General features: G+C 40.8%; 1 long non-coding RNA gene across 1 annotated transcript; it reads right to left on the bottom strand.

Moving 5' to 3' along the window:
• Positions 1-1182: 1182 nt before the first annotated feature.
• LOC138250353 (uncharacterized) lies at positions 1183-2207 on the bottom strand. The gene is made up of 2 exons (XR_011194939.1): positions 1772-2207; positions 1183-1411 (listed from the first exon to the last, which is right to left on the bottom strand). It is a non-coding gene; the product is annotated as an uncharacterized lncRNA (long non-coding RNA).
• Positions 2208-7468: the final 5261 nt, after the last annotated feature.

Here is a 7468-nt window from a genome sequence, read left to right as displayed (position 1 = left end):
GCCCTAGATATGTAACTGATGTGGCAACTACTAATACATGGCTATGCAAATCCAGCAAGGGGTTCTACAGAGGTGGTGACTGTAACATGTTCGGGTTTGGAAGGAATAGAATCAAACAATTTTGTTACAATACGGAGCAGAAGTATAATATTCAACATTGTATTAATTGCAAAAAAAAATTTTTGATCTTTATAATTGGTTGCAGATGTGGCCTAATATATGTTGGTGTCAGACCTCTCAAGACACGTATACAAGAACACATATGTTCTATATGTAACAGGGATGATGGATATCCCTTGACTGCTCATATGTTTGAAATACATGCGGGCATGACTGATGTTTGGTTCCATGGGATTGATCATGTCTCCCTGAACGTGAAGGGAGGCAAAAGAGAGCTGTTACTGAGACAAAAGGAAGTAGGTTGGATTAGCCTTGTCCATTGCATTGAGATGGGACACAACACTGAAAATTAATTCCATTATTTACTATAATTGTAAAAGTGTACAGGGGAAAACTATGCTATAATGAGTCCAAAAACATTTTATGACTAGTTGAGGGAACTCCCATATTTATAAGGACTATGACCATCTTCACATACATGAGAATTAAGACGCATGGCTTGTTATTCATGTTTGTGACACCAGAGGTACAAATAAGGAGTGATTGATTATTACTTATCTGGTCAGTCGCTCAGTCCAAAGGTGAAATGAACAAGGGAACTTGGAGCATTATGGATGACTGACTTTGAGGATGTGGTACTTTTCTGGGCTGCCAAAGAGTTTGATACTATTCATTATCTTATACTATTTTTTCCGTAATTATTTAGTCTTTTCTGTATATGTTGTTTTCTTCCCTTTTGGCAGTAGACAACAGAAAAACCTTCATAGGAATTCTTTGGAATGTTCAGGTTCTCTTTGCCCATTATGAATGGGCTTGACATCTCTAATCTTTACGATGATGACCTGATGAAGTTGTATGTTCTGATGAAATAGTATAATCATTTGACATGACTTAATTGAGTGGGACCGAGGGGTGTTGGTATACAGAACAAAAGGGTGTCCCAGTGCGTTGAGGTTGAAGTCTCCCATGGAGGCGTGGGTTCAAATCCCACTTCTGACACCACTGTAATGGGTTCCCGTTACGACTTGGGCTATGGTTATAAATGACTCCTAATACACCAGGTGTTGTTCGTACGTGTTCTTTATTTACTTCGTGATAAGGGTTAACGTATCGATAACTTTTTAGGTACTGTTTGTCTCCTTAGGTAATGTCCTGTTTTTTTCCTTGATCCTTGCCACAGGGAATAATATATATATTCTTCTTCTTTCAGGGCTTCCTCGACGGCAGTCGTGGACAAGATAGGGTGGCCTTCAGGGTGACACTGGACCTCTCCGCCCCAGGATATTGGTGGCTGGTCCCCAAAGAAAACGAAAAGAACAGGTGAGTGTGGGTCTTTGGGGACTACTTATTACATGAGGGTTAGTAGGCGGGTGTGCAAGGGTAGGGGTGGTGCAGGGGTGTGAGAGGGTCAGGCTTTTGGTGTAATGCAATCTCCCCAGTGAGCTTAGTCTCCAATACAGGGCAACTCTCTTTCTTTTGTTGGCGGGTGGTTATTTTCACCGCTCCCTCCTCGTGAAATTAAAGTTACGTATGCACTCGGTCAAACATTCCTTTCCCCATTCCCTTCCTCCCGATCCCTCCCCTGCGTTCCCCTCTCGCTCCCGCCCCGAATCCACTTGGGTAAGAAGTTTACCCGGAGGCACGATTGTACCTGTACTAGCCACGCCCCTCCAGGTACGTGGCGGCGCTGGTCATGTCTCCCGTCGGTCTCCGTGGGTGTCTCTGGATCTCCTTTGAGACTTCCTGGTGTGGCTGGATTCCCTCTCCTTTCTTCCGATTCCTCGCAGCCTTTCTCCTCCGGCTCTCTTCCTTTTCTTTCCTCTGGCTCCGTCCTCCGTTCGTCCTCTGGGTCTGTCCTCCTTTCGTCCTCCGGGTCCGTCTTCGTTTCGTTCTCCGGGTCGAGAGAGCATTTCCTCTCCGGCTTCCCCTCTTCTCTTCTCTCCGCGTCTTTGACCCGGATATCTGGGATAGCACTTCCTGGTGTGTGGTTCCCCAGAGGGTGACCCCAGGGCACTGTTCTTCCGGCTGAGGGGTGTGGCTCTTAACCGTGGCAGTGATCGCCCGGTTACAGGTGTTAATACTTCATCACCCTCTCACTAATACCTTTGGCTCTGTTTTTATTCAAACACAGCAGTGTCAGGTCCCCTAAAGGCTTTCATATTAGAGCAGTGTGTCACTATAAATGGTCATTGACACTTGACCTGAGTAACTCGAAGTTAAAAGGGAGAAAAAGTGGCAGGAAGGGTAATTTCACTATTGCGTCATAGTGAGTGTTTGGTTTTAACAACGGCTTATCATGGCTGTGTGATTTACAATCGTATTCCAATGGTGAGTCGAGATATACAACATTGACTCGTATGTTGCTATTACTGAGATGGGATTTTAGACGTTTCGAATGTTTATGAATGGTAATGTTTAATTTAACAAGCCTGAGCAGTACGGAGAACTCCCCAGTTGTTTTGTTGCTTAGAATAATGGCCTGAGTGCTCTATGTTTGGAAGCAGTTGGAGGATGTACGCATTAGCGATAAGGCTAATCCTCCATGATATTTTTAAGTGAGCTTTTGGTGAACTGGTAAAAAGATACTTTATGGTTGTGATAATTATAACTGTTTACAATCACGGCCGGGTGAGGTTATGAATAGTGTGCAACAATGTATCACCATTGTTGTTACTTTAGTTGGCTGCAGCCATGCAATTGGAGCGCCCTGCAGGTAAAACAGGCAGACTACCTGAATTACGGGTTTATTTGAAGTGGGGGCCTACGTATGCACCACTTCGTGTGCACTATTTAGAATTACGGCAAAGTGAAAAAAAGTTTCCAAAATGTAACAGGATTGAGGTTACTCTGAATGGTTGTAGCCATGTGACTTTAGTGCCTTGTATCTAAAAAGGCAGACTACGCGAATCACGGGTGTGATTGCAGTAGTGGTTTAATGAATGCATAATAATGTTTTTTTGAATTTTTTACGCTTATAATTAGTACTTAGAATTTTATGAAAGATTCACATGCGGTAGTGTCTGATGAGACGAGTTCAAACACCTTTCAAATCTTCCTTGCTATTTCATGCTCATTTGTCATTTTAAATGGTGGTGGTCATTCAATTTAATGACTTGAGCCCTGTGACCTTATTGCGTAACTCCTTAAGGAATCTTATTATTTTTCTCTATTATATCGCTTTTTTTTCTCTTACATGCTGGATATGGAATACATTATAATGTTTTTGAGAGTTTTCCAGTGGACAATATACATTTTGGTCATGGCATTAGGCAATTGTTCTCACTATTCTATTAGCATAGTCGTTAATTTGCACCTAGAATTTAAATGTAACTTATATACTGAATAAGTGACGCAAAGGGAACCCATAGTCTATACCTTTCAGGTATTTACGTACTGGATGGATTTCATACTATGATGTGGTTTATAGGTACCTTTTTATGTTTGTTGTTGTGATAATATGGGGATGTTCAATGTGGGTGTGTCTTTTTAACTTAAATTTGAATATGGTGATATGTTTGCATTGTATGTAAGTATTTTTGTACATTCTTTATATGTCTATTTTACAGCCCTGATGAAGTTCACGGATAGTGAACGAAACGCTTTGGCTAGTTTCCATTTGACATATTGAAGCTAATAAAAGCAATATTGAAGCAACACACTTGGATGTTCTCACATTTGTTGGAAATTTCGTTGGTGCCCGCCATTTCTAATATTGTATAAACTGATCTATATGCTGCAGGTGATGCCCTTATCTACCTTCGGGACACTAGGAGCTCCTTTCCCAGCTGTTGGCATCACTGGAGAGTTTTGGGAAAATGACTGGACTGAAAGTAATGTATTCTTCCCCTGCACCTTAAAGCGAAAATGGTCAAGTTTTACCATCATACTGCCTGGCTAAGTTGAAGGCCTTATATGTTTAAGTTTTTGGTGGTGAATTTATACCATAAGGAGAGCAACCTTATTGATGGTTCCAGGGAGGCATCCAGTTTTCATCCACAGGCAGAGTAGCGATATCTAAAATGCTATTGCTGCCACAACTCCTGTAGTTCTTGGCAGTCTTACTGGGAATTCCTAATCAGGTTTTTTCAGGAACATACACTGAATTTTAACTGAACTAATCTAGGGATCTCACAGGAGGAGGGTGGCGATGGTAAAACACATCAGCCAGTGAGTGGGAGGTGCTCTTGGGGCACCGTACTATGAGTTGTAGTACGCCGCTGCACAATTACAATGGCCAATGTGCCGTCCGGTATCTGTACCCAATCCCGAGAGTTCAGATTTGACAAGAGACCTTGAAGGGGATTCCATTTTTGTTTGTCTGCTGGGCCAGGGTGTGAGTGAAGCTGCCCATAAGAGACTTGCAAAAGTAATGATAAAATGCTGGAAGAAATATTTAAATGCACATGGATCATATGCCCTACACCTACCCTTATGTTACTGGCTGAGTTGAAAGGTCTGGCACAGGGACATAATGTATAGGTGTGGATCGAGACGGGGATATAGCTGATGGGGCATTTATACAGGGTAGTACTCTTCATGTTTCCTGATCTACGTAAAAGATATGGCGTACTGCTGGGACAGTTTCTTACATACACAGCTCTAGGATGCCACCTACACCAGAGGTGGTGGCAGGTGACTATGGAACCAAGAGTTTCTGGACCACTACAGTGCAGGGCCACTTTCCTTGCACCCATTAGCGCCCCTTACAGCCACCATATGTGCGCCATACTTAAAATACGGTGCACCATGGCACAGGGTAGGGGGCAATAGGGTCATTTTTTATTACGCTATTGATGTACTCTGCAGGAGTAGTGCCAACATTTTGGCACTACCCCTGCAGAGTACATAGGGGCCCAATATAGATATTGGTATACCCCCTGCTTAACACCTGCTCTGACCAGGCGCTGAAAGTGCTGAAAAAAACAGCGTAAAGAAATCTCTTATATTTCTTTGCACTATTTTTTCAGCCTCCCTAAAAGGGGCAAGCCCCCCGGCATACATTATGCCTGGCACAGGCATAATGTGGATGGTGTAATGTGGATCAAGGGTTTACAAAGTTTCGCAAAATATGCACTGCACCACTTTGTAAATATGGCATGGGAAAAATGCCACTTTAGTGCTGCCTTAGAGTCACAAAAATGATACTATGGCAGAACTAAGGTGGCGCTAAGGGCTCTTAAATATGCCCCCAAATGTCTTCCGCAGTATGACTAACCTGGCCATACAAGGAAATCTCCAGTCAGGAATAAAGTTAAGGGATTTATTACAAACTTAGGCTCAAAGGCACGTAGACGATTCACAAGACAGAGTAATCTCGGACAACAGGTTACTAACTAAGGTGGACAAAGGTTAGGTAAAAAGATAAAGTGTCAGCATGTGAGAAACTTGGTCAAGAGTGTTCTGCAAGGGTTAAGAAGAAAAAACTCTAAGTCTCAGCAAGGCATCTAAAAGAGGCAAAGCACAGAGGAAGATACTGCTTAAATGGGCTCATCATGCTGAGTTCTTCATCTGCAAGGCATCTGTCTGGATTCTAATGGGAATATCTGACCAACGTCCAACTGGTCATCAATATTTTTAGTTCATACGACAATCTAATTCACTCAGCACAACAGTTCATTTGACGTTGAAGGGGCACCATTCAATAAAAATCGTTCAGACGACTCCTAATTGCAACAACTTCATCTTTGCCCAGGTCTGTCACGAGGACGGCACCCGTCCATGTAGCTCCACATGAGAGTGAAACAAATTTTTAAATTGCTAGTCCACAGTCCAGGATGTTACAATGCTCTATGTGTAAAACAGTAGACGCCTATTACCATATTAGTATTCTAATGGAAACGAAGTCTGAAAGACAGTTCACGTTAACAGAATGACAACATTTTCTGCACAGTCACGAAATGCAGGGCCTAGCAGTCTAAGGCAAGTGAATTAAAACAACATGTTCATTAATAAATTCTAATAAACACATTTTAATATGAAATCTATGAATTCATCATTAATAATTCTTCACCAACAGTTGTTACATTAACTTTTAACGTTAGTACATATCAGTACGTATAACATGGATCTCTAGTAATCATTTAAAAATCAATATAATTTCAATACAGACTATTAGTTTATAGTCTCAATTATACAATAATATCAGTTAAGTCCTTCAAACATTAAATTAAACTTCGGTACCACCAGGGTATCTAACATAAGTCTAAACTCACATTAAAAATTACTCCTCTGTAACATGAGGGACAGCACTAAAGGTTCTGCTGCATCAGTCCTCCCTTTGCGAATCAAGTAATCACAAAATACTATAACTCTCACAATCAATGAAACAGCTCAAAATTTCAGTGGCTTATTGAGGGACAGTCTTCTGAAGTCCTCTAACTGCTAGATGTTACTACAGGATATAGATGTTACTATAGTATATATTCCTCCTAGTCTCCATTTCAATCTTCTCTTTTCTCTATCTATTCTTTATTCTCTTCTCCTTCAGCTTCTTGACTAATATATAAAGACCAACTGCAATTAGGGCGTACAAAGCCGTAATCAATAGCAGTCTCAAAATGGTTCCTTTAAGTCTTCTCCCTAGACTTTCAAAACTATTATAATAGCTGAAAAAATACTACCTGTTGCTTCTCATGCATCTGTTGCTGTTAACTCTTTCAGGTTCTGTTTTAAGTTTGTCATGTTTGCAATGAGTTTTCCTATCTTCTTACTATTTTCAGGTACGTCAGTGCAATATTGTTGGGCAAGTAACATCTAACAAACTCCTCCACCCTTTGCAAGAAGAATATCTAACGCAAGGCAATTTTGCAGTACCATTGATCTTACAGCAACCATTTCTGTGTCCATTAATAATATAGTACCTGCAGTGTCTGTAGATAGTTTATCTACTATTGTTGAGAACTTCCTAATATTGAGATCATTCAAGTTCAAACCTACTGATGGAATTATATCACCAAAAATCCCATACAATCTCTGAAGCACTAGCTCCTCTCTTAAATTTGGAATTTGATTTTTCATTCCAGACTGGATCATTAAAATGGTCCACATGATAAAGAAAAACTACTCCCAGGTAAAATGTACCATGCCGGTCTTTTGGCAAGTTGTAATAGGCATTCTTTCCACACATGAAATAAACACCTGGTATGACGGGATCTTGTCCATTGAACATAAATGTCCAACACTCTTAAACAAAAATACATGTCTATATTCGCTATTTTTTTACAAACTGTGTATCAATATTTGTTTGAGGTCTATATACACATAATTTCCCTACATTTTGCAAATCTAAGACCAGGAATCCTTGGTTTCCAGCTACTGAACGTTTGTAATCTTTCTCCCAATTTTGTAA

This window comes from Pleurodeles waltl, chromosome 8 (genome assembly GCF_031143425.1).
Source record: "Pleurodeles waltl isolate 20211129_DDA chromosome 8, aPleWal1.hap1.20221129, whole genome shotgun sequence".
Classification (NCBI taxonomy): Eukaryota; Metazoa; Chordata; class Amphibia; order Caudata; family Salamandridae; genus Pleurodeles; species Pleurodeles waltl.
Note: the sequence above shows the minus strand (reverse complement) of the source record. Positions and strands in the feature narration are given on the sequence as shown.